General features: G+C 41.3%; 1 protein-coding gene across 2 annotated transcripts in view; it reads left to right on the forward strand.

The window, feature by feature from the left end:
• Window positions 1–237: 237 nt before the first annotated feature.
• Window positions 238–17,764, forward strand: part of DISP1 (dispatched RND transporter family member 1) — a 136,295-nt gene continuing 118,768 nt past the window's right edge. For both annotated transcript variants that reach the window (XM_090263350.1, XM_090263351.1), the window contains exons 1-2: window positions 238–359; window positions 4,251–4,418. The gene's annotated coding sequence lies outside the window, so the exon portion shown is untranslated. The remainder of the gene's footprint in view (window positions 360–4,250; window positions 4,419–17,764) is intronic.

Below are 17,764 nucleotides of genomic sequence, written 5' to 3' on the forward strand. Positions count from 1 at the left end.
GTCCCCATTTATGCCAACTTTCAACCACATGGCGAGGACCCGGGTCAGGGGCTGAGGCATCTCGCCCTTCGCAGGGCGTGAGCAGGGCAGTGTCCCAGTCAAGTGATCGCACAGTGGCTGACGGATCCCCCGGACAGAGAAGGAACGGCAGAGAAAACACACCTCCGCGCTACCCCGCAGGTGGGAGGGCTGGGAGCGGGAGGGCGGGACTTCCGGCCCCATTCACCGAGGCGTTCCGGCGCGAGGCGGAAGCCCCGCTCCCATCTGAGCGGAGCCCCAGCTCCCCGGGCACTTGTGTCCTCGGTGGGAGCTCATCGGCCCTGCTGTCGCCCCCCCGCGCCGCAGGACCGGGAAACCCGGTAGGGACTGGAGAGTCGGGATCCCCGGCGCGGGTGGAGGGAGAGTCGGGACCCCCGATTTGAGGGAGGGGACCACGATCGGGGACCACCGGGGAGAGTCCAAAGGGCAGCGGCAAGGGGCTGCGGAGGGAGGCATCAGGGACCCTGAGGCCGGAGAGGCCGGAGACAAGGAGCCGCGGGTGACACTGGGCAAGGATGCATCTGGGAGGAGAGTCGCCCACTTGGGGGAGTGTCCCGGGACTTGGCTGATAGCGCGGCACGAGATGGCAAAGGTGGTCTTCCCTGGGAAGGGAGGAGAGGAGGGGTCAGCCCTTCTCTGAGGTCCTTGATGAGAAGACGTCTTGACTTCACAGATCAGAAAGGTGATCAGCCACCCACTGGATCACTGGATGCTGGACCCCTATTGCTTCATCTACTACAGTTGATGCTGGCTGTGTGTGTGTGTGTGTGTGTGTGTGTGTGTGTGTGTGTGTGTGCGCCCCGTGTGGACTTTAGGAAAATATTCTCCATTCCTCGTGAAGCTTGAACTCTTCTTCGTCAGGGTCCAACTTAGGTAGCCTATCTTTGTCCAACCGAATTGGTTCTTTCCAGTTGCTTCAAACAAGCCAGCCAACCCAACGTTTCCTCGGGAAGCCCCTCTCCCCTGCAGTTCGGCCTGTCTTGTTGCCTTTGTCACGGAATGAACTTCTAAGTGGTTTAGAATTATGATGATAATGACATGGCAGCCCGCTGTCAACGTTTGCAGTCACAATTCATTGTCTGGCTGCCTAACTTTCTAACACCAAGTACTAAAAGTTACGCTGCTGGGTTTTGCTTTTCAGTTGAACCCGTAAGGGCAATTTTAGATTAGGGTGCAGGGAATCACTAAATACTAAGAAGTTACTGTTGCTCTTTATTTCTGCTACAAGGTAATCAATATGTTTGTCATTAGCAATATATTTAAAAATATCGGTAACCCAAGACTTGTTCTTATATGTACATTAACACCATTTTCCTTGATGGCCAGCTATAATATGTGGGCTTGTTTTTATCATCACAGGAGATAATTATAATTAGTTATTGTCTACATTGTATTTATGTTTTATTGGCTGCCAGTAATATGTACTACCTCATCTGCATCATATAGGATCTCACTTCAGTGTGATTACAGAGATTCTCCTGGCTTCAAATAGATGGTAAATGAATTGTTTGCCATAAACTGAGCAAGGTAGCTAGGCAGAACCATTACTTTGTCATTGGTGGAGGGTGATATCTGATGACTTTTGCTTGTTGCTGGTGTTTCATATTGCAAGTGTTAAACTTCATTGTTATTTTTTAAATTACTGTACAGGTGATTTTTAGATCTAATCCAGTGCTCTTGACTTGCACTGATTCACGTAAACTAGAACATTTTATATTTATTTGTGCCTTGATGTCTTGCTAGGTTATATATTCTTTCCCCAGCCTTTTGAGGTATAATTGACAAGTGAAAATTGTATATATTAAATGTGTAGAATGTGATGATTTGATATACATATGAATTGTGAGAAGATTACCAGGATCAAGCTAATTAACTTATCACAACCTCACATTGTTACCATTTTATTTATTTTTTCTGCTACAAGGAAATATATTTGCCCTTAGCAGATGGCAAATTGGCAGAGCACTTTAGATATACTCTCTTCCAAATTTCAAATGTACAATGTTACTAACTGTATCTTATAAACTCTTGAAAAAAATCTGTGCTTGAGTTAGATAGTTACAGTTTCTTCCTGTTCAGCGGAACCCCTGATATTTACCAGTGGAAAGCGGTGCCTAAACATAAACAATGTTTTAACATGTAAATGGGCAATGAATGCTTTTCAAACTAGGAAATGAAAAGATGGCACTGATCTTTACAGTTATTGAATTAACTGCTGTTAATTTATATAATTTAACCTTAATTCTTTCAATTAGACAATACTGTTTTTTTTTATAAGACTTATTTTCAATTTTTCATACAATCTATGTTTTAAAAAATGTATTCTGCCCTGACTGGTGTGGCTCAGTGGATTGAGTGCCGGCCTGTGAACTGAAAGGTTGCTGGTTTGATTCCCGGTCAGGGCGTATGCCTGGGTTGCGGGCCAGATCCCCGGTTGGGGGCGTGTGAGAGGCAACCAATCGATATATCTCTCATACATCAATGTTTCTCGCCCTCTCTTTCTCCCTCCCTTCCCCTCGCTCTAAAAATAAATAAATAAAATCTTTAAAAAAATGTATTATTCCCCCTTTCCCTTGTTTTTTTTTGTGAGATAAAGTGCTTGAGGCGTCATACAGGTCTTTTGATGAGTTCTTGATAGAGGAAGTGGTCCTTTTTGAAACTCTTCTGTGGCAAGTTTCTAGTTATATATCTGGATGGTAGGTTTGAAATTTGAGTGCTTTGTGTTCTGGATAATCTTTGGAATTTTAATTCTTTGTTCTAATTGTAGTGTAAATTTCTTTGCTTTCTCTAGTGAAAGTCTATGTGTTATTCTGTAGGATTTAGATTTATTTTACAGTTTAACCAATCAGCAATTTTTTATTAGGGTGCAGCAAATTACTTGTTATTCTTATGGATTTATTTTTATTTTTATATTTATTTCTGCTGCAGTGAAATATCTATCTGTACATTGGAAGAACTATTGAAACAGTGATAACCAAAACTCAGTCTTCATATAGGCACACTCATACATTTTGTTTTCCTTAGTTACCAGTTTGTAATATATGATGGAATTTGAACGTTTTTTGAACGTTTTTTGGTTCTGTGCTCTCTGATGATCAATGTTATCATACACAGTCCATTCTCAGTTATCTGCCATTCCCTGTCATTTGGTAGAATCAGCAGAATTGTCTACCAGCTGAGGAATACAGCGTTCAGACACCGAGACACCAAGCAGAGCGTTGGTCTGCTGACTGACCACGCAATGGCTGCATTGCTTGTGCCGCAAACGTGACCGTCGGCAAGATGGGCTGAGACTCAGTGGCCCCCTTCTCTTAGCATCGCTCTCGGTCCTTCTCCTGCTGCTGAGGCAGACCTTTCTCCCAAAGTGGCTAAGATGAGCTGGGCCCCAGAGTGACTCAGGGGTGTTAGAGCCAGAGCATCTAAAAGAACTGCCGACCTGTTAGCACAGCCTTGTCCATTCTGCGGAGTCTGGTCCCCTCCATCCTGGCACATTGTCCAGCCCCCAGGGGCGTGGCTACGGCTGTGAGCCACTTGTTTACCTTACAGTATGACAGTTTAAAAAATAGTTCTGAAACTAAATTGTACTTGGGATTATGCAAATGCACTCTCCTTGGTTTCGCTTAGAGGGAGGCATCCCGTGAAATTGTACGTGAACTTTTCTACTAAAGTGATAAAATGTACCTCCCAATTGCAAATACGGTAGAAAATACATGGGTTGCCCTTAGTCTTTGTTGTTATTAGGTTTTTAAAATTTAAATATTTTAAGGAAAAGAAAAACTATTGGATAGAAGAGTTGGGCAGAGGTGAGGGAGGCTGACCAGTACCAGTGGTAGGAGCTGTCTGTGGCGGCTGGAAGGAGGATCTTAGCGCTCAGGTCATTTAGAATTGCCAGTGTTTGGTGACAGTAAAAAGCAGAGAGACTTGTAGTCAGTATTATTATTGTTTTAAAATACCCGGCTGTCAGTGCGCCCCCTTGCTCTCTGCAGGGCCAGGGAGCCAAGTCCTGCCCGCTGCTCGCTTTCACCTCCCTGCTAGCGGCCTGGCAGACGCTCCTGAGTCCACGTTACTATGATTGAAGTTAAAGTTGACTAGGGTCACGAGGGCGAAGTTGGCATGGTAATCAGGGTCTTGGAGTGGTTTGAGGCCAGGGTTGCAATGTGAATCTTTTAAAAAATTTTGAGGTTCATTTTAGCGTTGGCATTTATTTTCAGGATTGAGAGGGCAGAGGCATGGAGACCGATGAGAACGGTACAGCCAGGAGAAGACCCGGCACTGCGAACGAGGGAACTTGTCTTCATTAACGCGGAGGAGCGGGGCAGGCCCTGGCGGTGTGCGTCAGCCAGTCCCAGACTCCCCCACGAGACCGAGTGACTACACAGGTAAGACGCGCCCGAGCCAACTCCTAATACTTAAGCCCCAGTGAGGACTTTGTCATAGTAACCGAATAGAGTCGCAAAAATAAAAATAGTCAAAGGCACCACCCATACAGCCTTTCTTTAGGTTGACCTATGGTTAAGAGCTTGCCCCCTTTGCTCTGCCACTGAAGAACAAGAACACTTTTTGAGTAGAGCAGAATGCTTCTATAATATACATTCCCAAGATGGACTGCTAACTTTATTTTTTCCCCTAGTAATAGTTATTTGTTGGCTCCAACTCACTGAGTGCCAGAACTAGAAAGCACCTAGGGACAGAATCTGATTTCACCCCAGAATTTTCATAGAAACTCCCTGTTTGTCTGGCTCTGTTCTGGTACAACTGGTTTTCAAACTGAGATGCAGAATTTTACATTTCCTCCCGCTAAGCTGCATCCTGCCTGTGTTTCAGCGGCCCGGCACTCAGCCTGCAGAGACATTTTGGTCTCAATTTCCTACTTGCTTATTAGGCATCCTTTTAGGCTTTGTCTTCTCCATTTTTAATGCTTATCTCTTAAAGCTTGTGTTGAGTCAGGGCTGGCTTTGCAGTGATTATAGCTAAGTAGCTAATGGTCCTCGTAGGGCTTAAAGGCAGATCGTCTACAGATTCTTTTATACAGAGTTTCTGCAGAAAAGTGGGACAAGGGACAGTTCTCTGGACCTGGTGCTCTTACTCTCTGGGAGACCCTGGAGTTACTTAGAGGACTTTCCAAAGCTTGTGGTGGGTTCTCTGCTCCCTACTGCTCACTTTTATATGCATGTCTCTGAAGAATAGAAAAAGCAAATCACTGGAATTATGTTTTAACATACCTGCCACTCTCCTAGCCCTCAAAACAAAATGTCATCACTTAAATCTAGAAGAGCTGAAAACTTGGTTTAAAGAAAGTATTTGGGGCCTGCTATTCCTTATGTTTATGATTTTGCTTTGGAGTTTAGTCTTTGAACTATATATGAACTCTTATCATAACTCTTGTAAAAACTGCCAAGAACTATAAAAAGGTTTTTAAAAAGAAACCTGTAGAGGGAAACGATAATTAATTTTCTTGGAAACTAGGCTTGCCAATGGCCTTAGTACGTTATTATTATTATATAGTTGTGTAATCATATGTAGATTAGATGTAGATTGTATGTAGAGATTATTTACATTTTTAGCCAGTGTCAAACCTTTAAATCTTAATAATCTCTTTTATAGACAAATCTTAGCTCTTCATCTCCATATTTTTAAAGTTAAAATGGTGTATAGCTAAGTTTAGCTGAGAAGAGTCCATTAAATAAATGCTTATATTTATTAGGTAGTAAATGGGAAGTTAGACCTGCCATAATTGGGTTTTCATCCAGTTAGCAACGTACTGGTAGGGGAATAGGAAGAGCCCTGAACTGAGTGTCAGGAGACCTGGGTTTTAGAAGTACTATGCAGCTAAAGGGCTGCATGATTGAATGCCGTGCCTGGCCCCTTAGCCTCAGCAACTCCCTGTGAAAGGGGGCTGGAGTCCCCCAGTGTTCTTATCTTCCCCATTGTTAGACAGCAGTATTCCTCCCGGTCCTGCTTCCTCATTCCTAGCTGTGGGAAGTCTTTCCCTAGAGAGGGATGGCTCAGTGATGGCCCCCAGGACCTATTTTGGCTCTGATATTCTAGAGCTGTGCTCTGCAGTACAGTAGTCCCTTGCCTACAGAGCCTAGATACTACCGGCCCTTTACAGAAAATGTTTGCAGGTACCTGGAATCAGTAATACTTTTTGAATGGAACAGATTGTAAACAGTGTGTCATTCTTATGTCCCGAGCAGTTTTCTGTGTATGTAGTGATTCTAAACCTTTTTCTATGTCAGTGCAGCACTGAGGACTAACCGATGGACAGATCATCATTGGAACTTAGAGCTGGAGAATCCTCAGGTTGATTCTGCAAATATCACTAAGTAGTGCAAAGTCTCCATCTATTTTGCATGTATGATCCCTCACTCTTTAAAATTGGGCTAATCGCATAACACCCTCAGAGTGATGTTATACTAACTGGTAGTTATGAAATACTTTGAAAGCCACGAAAATGAAAAACGTTGAATCTCAGAATCTTCTGAAGTTAGTTTTGGGGCTTAAAAATTCTACATATGAAGTATCACTGGTCTTTTCCCTCCTATGTATTTTAATAAAGAAAATAAGATAATAGCATTGCTCATTTGTTGACGTTGTATAGGAAATACTAACAAAATGAACCTTCTGAGCACTTATTTTAAAACACTTTGATTTTTTAAAGAGGGTACAAGAAACAGACATCTGTTAATCCTTATTTAAAAAGAAAATAATCCCAGTTTGAGTCTTTTGGTGTGTTAGAGTATGAAGGTCAGGGTTCTCCAGAGAAAAAGAACCATTATCAATCATGTGTGTTTAAAGAGATTTATTTTAATAAATTGGCTCATGAGATTGTGGGGATTGGCAAGTCCCAACTTTGTAAGGCAAGTCAGCAAGCTGAAGGTCAGGCAGGAGTTTATGTTGCAGTCTTGAGGCAGAATTCCTTCTTTGGGAAACCTTGGTCTTTATTCTTACGGTTTCAACTCATGGGTTGCATACACACAACTGATGGTCTCTCCTTTACTTAAAGTTAGCTTATTGTACTTATTAACTATGTCCACAGAGTACCTTTACCCAACACCTAGATTAATGTTTGATTAAGTTACTGGGTGTTATAACCTAGCCAAGTTGACATGTAAGACTTAACTATCACAGTTAGTATTTAAAACACATTTGGTATATTGAACAACCATGCATGTAAAATATTGCATAGAGATTAGTAAATAGGAAAGTGTCTATATTAGTAGTCTGTAAGGGCTTACCTGGGTTTTCATTCTTTTGTGAAATAAGTATTGGTAATCTAGAGTAGCATTTGATTTTCATTGTAGATACACTGGCGGTTATTACCTCTAAAAAGCCAGGGTAAGAGTACTGGGTGTCGATCATTAGTGTCTGTCCCAGAGTCCTAGGTACACACTCTCCTCTCTCTCCTCCTTTCCCTGCTGTTATTTCTTCCATTGGCCAAGATGCTTTCCCATCTCACCAGTGCTCCAGGTATCGGAACACCCATTTCTCTTTCTTTTGTTCTTTAACCCCCCCCCCAAATTTCCATTTCTCTCACAATTGATAGCTAATGCATAATTATTTAAGTTGATTCAAATAAAGTATGGAATAGACCTTGGGATTCTATTATATAAGTTATGTGTGTTGTAAAGAGCAACTTGTTAAACCACACAAAAGACTTGTTAACCCAAAGAATTCACAAGTGACTTAATATATATAGATTGCTTGTTTACCTGGTTACTTCAGACTTCCTTCTTGTTGGACTTCCAGTTTCTGCGAGAACACCTTTCTTTCCTGGAGGAGTTGAGAAGAGGAGAAAATAGTGGGAAGAAACAGAACCTCTTTCAACTTGACAGACAGGCATAGCTCCTCCCCGACTTCTCCTTCTCCGGGTCCTTCCTCTGTAACCTCACTGCACATTATTATTTTTTGTTTGTTTGTTTGTTTACATACTCTTCTTATGAAATATAACTCACCTGCTAGTTGCAGGTTCCTATCTCCCAACTTGCCATTGGATAGATACTCCTGTTTAGGTCGTCAGGTTCCATATTTTTCCATGTATAAGATTTTAACTGTTATTCAGAAGACTAATAAGTTCTATTGACATGATCAATTTTTTCCTCCAAGGAATAAAAGTCACCACTAAATCTGTCTCTTGTCGAAAATGTCTCTAATAATACTGGTCTTTACTTACCGATCATATACTATGTGCCAGGCACTGCACCGGGCTTTTTATATATATTATATTCAGGCTTCATGGCAACCCTTCTATAGGGCAGGCATTTATATTTCCCTTTCATAGATGAGGACACCAAAGTTTGGAAAGATTAAATAATTTGTCAAAGTTTATACTGCTTTTAAGTGGTGGAGCTGATTCTAAAGCCTGTTTGCTTTTGACGATCACACCGTTTTCCTCTGCATTTCAGAAGCACCTTGAAGGTTTTGGTGCTTATTTCAAAAGTCCTTTTGCAGGGGGTGTGAGCACCATGGTGACTCTCCATTTTTTTTTTTTTTTTTTTTGGTATATCGATGTACTCCTCAAAGTGTTTTATGATCCATTTGTTCCACTTTAAACTTTTATGAAATGCAATCACTTAGTGAATGTTTTTTTCAAGGTGCCATAATTAAAGTCACGTCTAAAGTAGTAGACGCCGATGATATTTGCTGCATGGATAAAAACATTAACAGAGGGAGGTGGCAGTGACCGTAGGGGGCTGGTCACATAAAAATTCATTTCTTCTGGAATGTGAGGCAGGCACTTTTCTCCTATTACAGCATGCTGCAGGGCAGGGCTGGAGTCCAAGCTTTGATTAAAAGCACCCAAACTGTTTTTTTTCTGCTTTACAACCACAAGGTATTGCCAGCTGAAAGGGATAATGGAGAGTAATGATGAATGCATTTCCATTCGCTGCAAACAATTTTTTAGACGATTTTGTTCTTTTACACCTAGATAAAAAAGGCCCCCTAGAAATGAAGACTCAATTAGTGGCTAACTAATAAATAGTTACTAGATTCCTGTTCTGACATCCTGCTCAGGTGATACTGACATGAAGGAGGGGTACGGGGGGGGCGCAGTTGGGGGGGTAGCTAGCAGTTAACAGTTCAGTCTGAAATACTTTCTCCCCAGGGGGTGGTGGAAGAATTCAAGCATTCTTAGAGTCTTTTTCTTTCTATCCCCAACTTGCCGCTTTAGATGAAGGTGTTCCCTTCCCTGGGACTGCCTGGGTTTTCCTGGGCTGTCAATGTCAAATGCACACCGGACTTTTAGAACCATCTGCAGTAGATCCTTTTACTCATCGGAACACAGAGAACTAAGCAGTTTTGACTATCCTGGGTCTCTTCTGCCCCCACCCCCACCCCTCCGCCCCGCCGGCTGCTCAGGCTGGGAGGTGGGCCATATGGAATTGCTGTGCTTCCAGAATAGTTGATACTTCCTGATGCTTTTTGACTCTATTATGGTTTTATTATGGTTGCTATCCCAAGATCAGGTCGGCAGCAGTATATCATAGAAAAGTTTCATTGGCCCCTTAATGTCGTAACCTAATTATGAGTAGTTAGAACTCTGGGCCCAAGTGAGCAGATTAGTAGTCACTTTTATGCTTTAATACTTTTTAATGATTTTTAATTTGTGTTTGTTTGGTATTGGATCCAGGTTGTTGTATTTGCCGAATGTTGATGGGCATTAGGATCATTTATTCCTGTTGGGGAGTGGATAACTAAAATATATTTTATTTAGCTGCTGCTTAAGGTGCTTTTTGACCCTTCTGCTACTGTGGCCTTGTACAACAGTTTTAGAAAGAGGATAATGGTTATACGACTGGCTAACAATTATTAAATATTTAGCATGTGCCAATTATTGTGCTAAGAGCTCTAATCTGTTATATCTAATTTAATCCTCACTGTAATCCTATTAAGGGCCATTATTATGGGAACTTTACAGACACAGAAACTGAGGAGTTGGGGTTGGAGTCCAGGCAACCTGAGTGCAGGGCCACAGCCCTTAGCGCCTCTGCGGTGCATCAAGCTGATGCCTTCTGTTTTATACATAATACAGCTCTGTTTAAGATTTCCACTCGTAAAATTCCCCTATGTCATTTCCTATTAGCGTCTGTGTACACAGGCAGGATTTTCCACTTCTAGTCTCATAAAACTTTCATCTTTAACTTCAGTGGTTGCCAATTGGTTTCTTTCAAACCATTTTCGGTTTTTAGCCTTTTTATTCCAGGTAAGAGGATTGTGTCAATTTGCTGACTCTTCGGCTGATGTCCTTTAAGTTGGGGTAGTCAGATCTTGGTACTGGTAGAAATGAACAGTTAAAGCATTCTTTATTTTGGATTATATTATAACCCGGAGGTCAGATTTGTCACTTGAACTTTATTTTAGACACACATGGAAATTAATTTTTATTTTGTAAAATATGCAGATGGGGAAATTCTGGAAGCAGCCCATGCAAAGAAGAAAAAGTCCAATCAGAATTTAAAGTTGGCCACGGAGAAAAGAAAAGGGGGTGAAGGCTATGTGAGTTGTTGAATTAAAAGTTTTCGACCTTTTTTTCAACTTAGAGCCGACCTCATAACATTATTATTGGGAAATTTGACTCTCTAAACTTCAACTGAACACCTTAAGTTTTGGAGCGTGGTTTCGAAATCTGTGAAATAATCTTCACACAGCAAGATCTTATGTTCTCTGTACTTTGGGATTACACACTTATTCCTAATTTTGACAGATGTGAATGAACTGAGGGGAGCTACTTATCTTTGCGGTGACATAATTAATAGTCTTTCTTTTTCTTCCAGAATATTTGAGGTTGGTGGGATACGCAGCTGTCTAATAGAGCAGCAACTGGGGTTTCTTAGTCTTACATCAAGTATAGCCTTTGCGTTTTGCTGTGGAAGGGGCATTTACTTCAGACTGAATTTAACATACATAGGTGTACTTTTGGAACAATAATAAGCTTGAGGTGCTGCATATAATTTAATTTTGTGTGGAAGCTTCTTAGTCCTCAACAAGGAGGGAATGTACAGAAAGCTAAGGATGACTGAATTCTAAGTCATGGTCGTGGGATTCATGAATAGAGTAGTCTGATTCAGCAACCCGAAACAATGACCTGCTTCAAGTTCTGTGTCGTGAAAAGAAGGGGAAGGAAGATGGTATTTCCCAGATCTTTGTGCCAGGCACTGTGCTGGGCGTCGTGTGCTTGCATGTTAGTGCAGACCCTGGGCTCAATCTCGTATTAGTATCTTTTTTACTTTCTTAAAGATTTTATTTATTTATCTTCAAAGAGAGGGAAAGGAAGGGAGAAAGAGAGGGAGAGGAACATTGATGTGCAAGAAACATAGATTGGTTGCCTCTCGAATGCCCCCGACTGGGGACCTGGCCCACAACCCAGGCATGTGCCCTGACTGGGAATCGAACCAGTGACCCTTTGGTTTGTAGGCCGGTGCTCAATCCACTGAGCCCCAGCAGCCAGAGCTATTATCTCTTTTTTAAGATGAGGAAACTGATATCTAAAAAAATAGATGACTTGTCTGTGGTTAGAACTAATACCTGCAGAGCTAGGATTTGAACCCAGGAATAACATCTTACTCCAAGGCCTGTGTTCTTTCTGTCATACCCTGTGCCTTCTGTCTGCTTTTGGATTTTCTTCTCTTACATTCCATTCTTACCCTTGGGCTCTGCTGGAACTTCTCCATTCTATTTCTTTCCTTTTAGTGGGTACCCTAAGAAAAGTTAATATGGATACATAAAGCCTAACTATAACCACCTTTGCCCTCCTCCTGAAAAGTAAGATCAGCCTTTTTCAGAGATGAACCAATTCTTTTTTTTAGCTATTGTAGTTCTAGGACTTTATCTTTTAACCCTAGAAATAACAAAATGTTTAGATTTATCCATATGCATTTATTCCTTTTTCTTTCCTCCTGAGGATTCCTTCATGCATATCAGCTGTAAGATGGGTTGTGTTTTAATTTATCCCCCCCGTGGGGCTGAATGTGGCCGGGTCTGTGCTCTGACCCTCCACCTTGCATAGGTCCTGTGTTTTGCCTCCTGTCGCCCTATTTCCAATAACTTCCTGTCTCCTTGGGTCAAGTTCACACCACCGAGCTATGCAGATGTTCCCAGGGCATGCTGGCTTCAGGACAAACTCACCTCCCTAGGTTTGTGCTTTCTTATCATTTTTGCCCTCAGAGCAAAAATGTATAGCTAGCTCTGCCACACACTCAAAAAGAATTTTAAAATATTTAATCCAGCAGTTGGAGGTGCTCTCCAGCCTTCTGGTCCACATCACCAGAAACAGAAGTCTACTGTCTGCACTGGGGAAGTGGGGAGAGGACTTCCGATTCATTTACTCAAACACGCTCATTCCTGGTAACTGGCAAAACTCTTCCATTGAGAGTCATAAGAAATAAACGGTTTGAAGGAGGAGGATGAGGTTCAGGACATGTTACCTCCAGATATGGCACTTGGCAGCTTAAATATTTTGTGCTAATGGCATTTGAGAAATGGCAGGTACAGGAGGGACTTTCTGACCTTCCCTTGAAGTCGGTCGTAAGATCCTTATGTGAGAAGTGCCCTTCGTGTACCTGGAGGACCAGACAAGAGCATCTTTATTTCTAAAGACGGAGACGTGCCAAGCAGGGTCTGAACGAACAGCCCTTGCGAAGATGGGGGTCTCTTAGTTCACACTGCTTTTCCCTGACTCTACTCTTCATCAAACCTAGTATAAAAGCACTCAGGTTTAACCATTCCTGTGTGTGTCACTTCCTTGTGAAGCCTCTTGTGTCACATAAAACTTATACAAAAATAAATCTGTTTGCTTTTCTCTCGTCCCTCTGTCTTTTGTTACTCAGACCTAGCTGAGAAGTTAGGAGGATGGAGGGAAAGGATTTTTTTCCTTCCCTAGTTTCTGGTGACTGACAGCCGGCCGGGACACTCCACTCGCCCGGAGCCTGCAGGTGGGATCTTAGGACAACGGACCCAAACAAGCCAAGGTCGGAATTCTTACCAAGGTCAGCTCTCCCAGACCCCCGCCTGCAGTGTCTGGTCAGGAGAGGAGGTGAAACGTCTCTGTCCCTTCTTTGCCAAAGGCAGACCGGCAGGAGGAAGCCAGTTGTAAAAATTAGATCCCTGAATTGTGAGTCGTGTGCATTTGGTTTGGGGTAGCCATGAAGCATTGATCCTCTCCCTCCCTCCCTCCCTCCCAGGGACAGCTATTGTTTCCTGTTCACTTTGTTTTGGGTCCAGAAATCCAGCTTGGCGTCCCGCTTGCTGTAGCGGGCAGGTGACCAGGCCTGTGTGCGTCCATCGCCAGCTGTCAGGTGGCAGCCCCGAGAAAATGGCTGGACCCCAGTCCTGGCTAACATCCCAGCCACGTCACCACCTCCCAGCGGTGTATAAGCCTTTCTTGTGGCTGTGTCTGGGAGTGGCTCTGGGTCTCCGGAGGGCTGTGTCTTCTGTGCTCCCCCTTTGGGGAAGCCTTTTAACGTCCGCGATTTCGTCATTTAAAGGCTCATTGGTTTTCAGTCATAAAAGGCTTACCTTGGTTTTGAGTCATTTGGTTAAAAAAAGAAAAAAGTTTAATATTGCCAGGAATATTTACCGTTTGTCCTGTTGGACACCTGATAAGATAGGCAAAAGGATATATTTTTAAACAGATCTCGGCGGTCAGACGCTGGGCGAAGTGGAAGCTGATACTCAGAGCTGGAAGGGGGAGTCTGTTGGAAGGCCCCCCGTTCTGTTCCATCCTGCTGCTCTTACCAGAACCTCTGAGTTGACTGGAACTCCCTTCTCCAGCCCCTGCTGACTCCGCCTACTTCTCTTCTTGTGATTTTGCCGAGTATAATTTGGAGCTTCTTTGGGAAACTTAAGATCTCAGACTGGCTCCTCTGTACGACCTCCTTCTTATTGCTTCTGCTCCTCCTCCGGTCTTTTGTCAAATGCCCCCTCCATTCAGTTCTTTTGAACGTGTGGGTCTGTCCCTTTCCAGCCTCCGCCTCTTCCACCTCTCCACACTCTGCCAGGCCTTTCTCCTCTCCATCCCCCCATCACTTGACCTTTAGACTCAGGGTTCCCCAAAAGCAGCTAGCGGAAGCTAAAAAGGAATAAAGCTAATGGACATGGATGGACTCTTTTATCCACTCAGATGCGCTTTGGAGATATCGGGACAGCCTAAAATATAGTTTACATGATATTACATATCAGGGCAAGTGAAGCTCTTAAGAGCCTTCTCCACAAATATTGTCAAAACACGACTAGCCCTCGTATTGAGTAGGTAACCTCAATTTGTCACATTTGCCAGAAACACAATTCAAATAACAATATAAAGTGGATAAAAACCAGTGAGTTTCTATCTCTGGAGAGTATTACCAAATTTATAAAACCCTTGAAGTAGTTCTATTCAATTGGCTTAGAGATAAATGAGCATTTACAGAAATTACATAAGTTCCTATAACTCTCAGAAATATCAACCCAAATCTAAACTTTTTTCAGTTCATGTGATCTGTAATAACCTTTGGCAAATTGTCAGTTAAAAAAAAAAAGTATGTCTTCAGAGTTGTCAGCATTGAATATCATGCAGACATACAATAGTTTTTTTCTCCCTGGGTTTGCTAGACAAACAAGCTTGTGTTATCTCTACTAGATGTTTAAGATTATGAGAATATAAATCCCAGCCTAAGGACAAAATGGACAATAAAAATGAATTGCTTGATGTACATCAAGCACAACAGTAGAAAAAGAAAAAGAGGGGAGGAAACCATGTTTAATTTCTAGATTCTTTGCTTTTGTGATACTTTTCATATTTGTCTGACTTGTCAACAAGAACAATAACTTAAAATCAGCGCAGCTTTGTTTAAAGTCTCACGGAGTTTTCATCAGCAATTCTGGTATAATTGTTAAGAAAAAGGGAATTCTTGTGAGCGGGATAAAAGTTTACAAATGCATTTTTCAACAATAATTATGCTTTCTAATATGTCTGCTTAAAAAGAGTTTCCAAAATCGTTTTGGTAACTTGAAACCTTAAGGCTACACTAAGTTAAGTTAGATGACAGATATTTATTGACTATGTAGCCCATTTCTAAGTGAGATAAAATACCGAAACAGTAATTGCTGAACATAAGTTTATCTGCTTTTGGCTTCTTAAATTTCAGAGAGAGACAAAAGGTATTTGCGTCTGTTAGCAAACATGTGCTTTGCCACATGGAAGAATTGGACTAAGGCAAAGCATATGCCTCTAGAAATTGTGAAATGGTGTATTCATAAACTTGCTAATCTACTGCAGAATGCTGGTTTGGGGCAGGCAGTTCACAACTGTTTGCTTCCTAGTTTTCACTGAAAATCAGGGTTATTAAGGATGAACACATCTTATCAATTATGTAAATGAAACTACTAGGAATAACCAGACAAAGAGAAACCTCTGTATACAAAGCAGGGAAGGAGAATAGAATGTGTGTGTGATAAGGAAAGTATACGAGGGATGAAGGATGTGTTTTTGTTAAGGGAAAGAGAAAGTAGTTTGTCTGAAAGTGGAATGACTGGCTATTCCAGAATGAGAAAGAGGAAAAGAGCAGGACAAAAATTGGGTAGGTATTTTTTAAAAAGGTTTGTAGGTTTGAAGAAAAGGAGTTTTATGCATGGTCAGGCTGCTAAAAATAGATTTATTTATAAGCTAGGAAAAAAAGATGAGCCTTAATATCAAAAGTATACTGATGCAAAACTAGAATGACAGAGTTTTCTAGGACTATTGGCCTAAAGAAATCATAAAAGATTTTTCTTTATCGTTTAAGGAACCTGCCTTAAACAAGATTTTGTGTCTTTTCAGAATGATTTACTGTACCTTATGTTTTCTTTATCAGGTCTTCGATTAGTTAAAAAACCAAATCTTCTCCATGTTAAAAGAGCTAAGTGTTTGTTTGGTTAAATAGATAATTATTATTTTATAATGATCTGTGATCCTATTTAATCAAGTGCTCAAACCTTTTGACATTTTTGATAAATATTCCCAAATCAAATTCTAAATAAAATCTTTTTAAAAAAAATCTAAACTAACTTTGAGATTTCCTAGAGGAAAATCTCAAAAGGATTTTGTAAAAGAGCAATGTTAAACTAATTAGGCTTATTTGCTATATTAAACTCTGTGAGAAGCCTGTTCAATAAGAGGTGATGATAAACCTTTTTTTAGGTTACATTTGTATGGATATATGTTATAGAAACATATAAGCACATATAGAAAGTTGTCAATACCCTTGACAATCACGCGTCCTGTCAAGTTATTTTGTTAAAATATTGTATGTAATGGAAATAAACAAATTTTTCTTGTCAATTACATTATAATGACCTCTCATCAGTTCTTTCACCATGGCCATTTAAAAGTCTTTTGTCATTCCCAGGCCATTGTTTTTCGCTCCTTATTCTTCTCTGAAAGTGTTTACAGTCAGCCACAGGCGAGAAGGCTCGGTGAAGCCTTCCCTTGACCAATCATCTCTTGAGACCATGCCAGTGGACTAATTTTCTAAGCTAATGAAGAAGTTGATGGATTCCTACAACTGCTCAGCCAAGATCAAACAGAACAAGAATTAATTACACGGACTGATGAGGATGATTATAATTTTCAATGACTTTTTGTTTGAAACAGTGCTGGTTCTTTAATGTTTTGCTTTTCTCTTTTTTCTTAAGCCATCTATAATTTACAGCAATTTGGTAAAGTGTACCTTTGTGAACAAAGACGAAACAATTTGATCCCTCCAGAATTCAGAAACTCTTATTAAGTGTTTTTATTTTCATGGCAATATAGTTATTTGCATAAGTCCAATAAGAATGTTTTCCTTGCCCTAGCTGTGTTGCTCAGTGGTTAGAGCACCGTCCCGTACACCAAAAGGTTGTAGGTTTGATTTCTGGTCAGGGCACGTACCTAAGTTGTGGGTTCGATCCCTGGTTGGGGTGGGAGGCAACATCTATGTCTCTCTCTCACATCGATGTTTCTCTCTCTCCTCCTTCCTCTCTCTCTAAAATCAATGAACATGTCCTCGGTTGAGGATTTTTAAACAAAAAGAATGTTTTCCTTGTAACAGGACATAATTGAAAACATTGTTCATATTCCTGAGACTTTGACTGGAATGTCATATTTGAGAATGATGTATAAAATCAGGTATGACCTGTTTTAAGGAGCTAAGGTGGTTTTTATTGAGCTAACGCTTTTGAAACTGTCTTGGAAACAAATATTGGCCTGGTACTTGGCTTACAATCTTCCTAGCCTTATAGGTGAATAAGGACGGTCATTTCCTGGGACACCTGGGAACCTTAAAATATTTGGGGAACCTTAAAAAGAGAGGATTTCAGCCAAATCTATAGGTACTGAAGGCAAAGTTTGGTGTCAAGTTTCTGGTTTGCTTGACAGCCTCAAGAGGCTTTTAAAAGTCTTAATTTGAGATTTCCTATGAAAAGTTCCAGCAAAGCAAACTTAGGAAGAATCTCCATGGTCAGTCATGTAAATAATCAGACTGAATGTAATAAGCTTAGACTAATTTTGCAAACGGATTAGTCTTCCCCTCCTTATTGTTGATAGAAATGGGGGTAAATATATAGAGATAAGTAATGTTTCAATAGGAAACCATAGTGCTCCTGTGGGCCTTAAGTTCTAGTCCTTTCCATCGTCTTTAAGGTTTTGTTAGCTACCTGTAAATTGGACTGGATCCTGATTCCTTCTAGTTTCCTCCATATCTGGCTACCACCCTCCATATTAACATTTCTG

The sequence above is a fragment of the Furipterus horrens genome, unplaced genomic scaffold (genome assembly GCF_987537825.1).
Source record: "Furipterus horrens unplaced genomic scaffold, mFurHor1.1.pri manual_scaffold_15, whole genome shotgun sequence".
NCBI lineage: Eukaryota > Metazoa > Chordata > Mammalia > Chiroptera > Furipteridae > Furipterus > Furipterus horrens.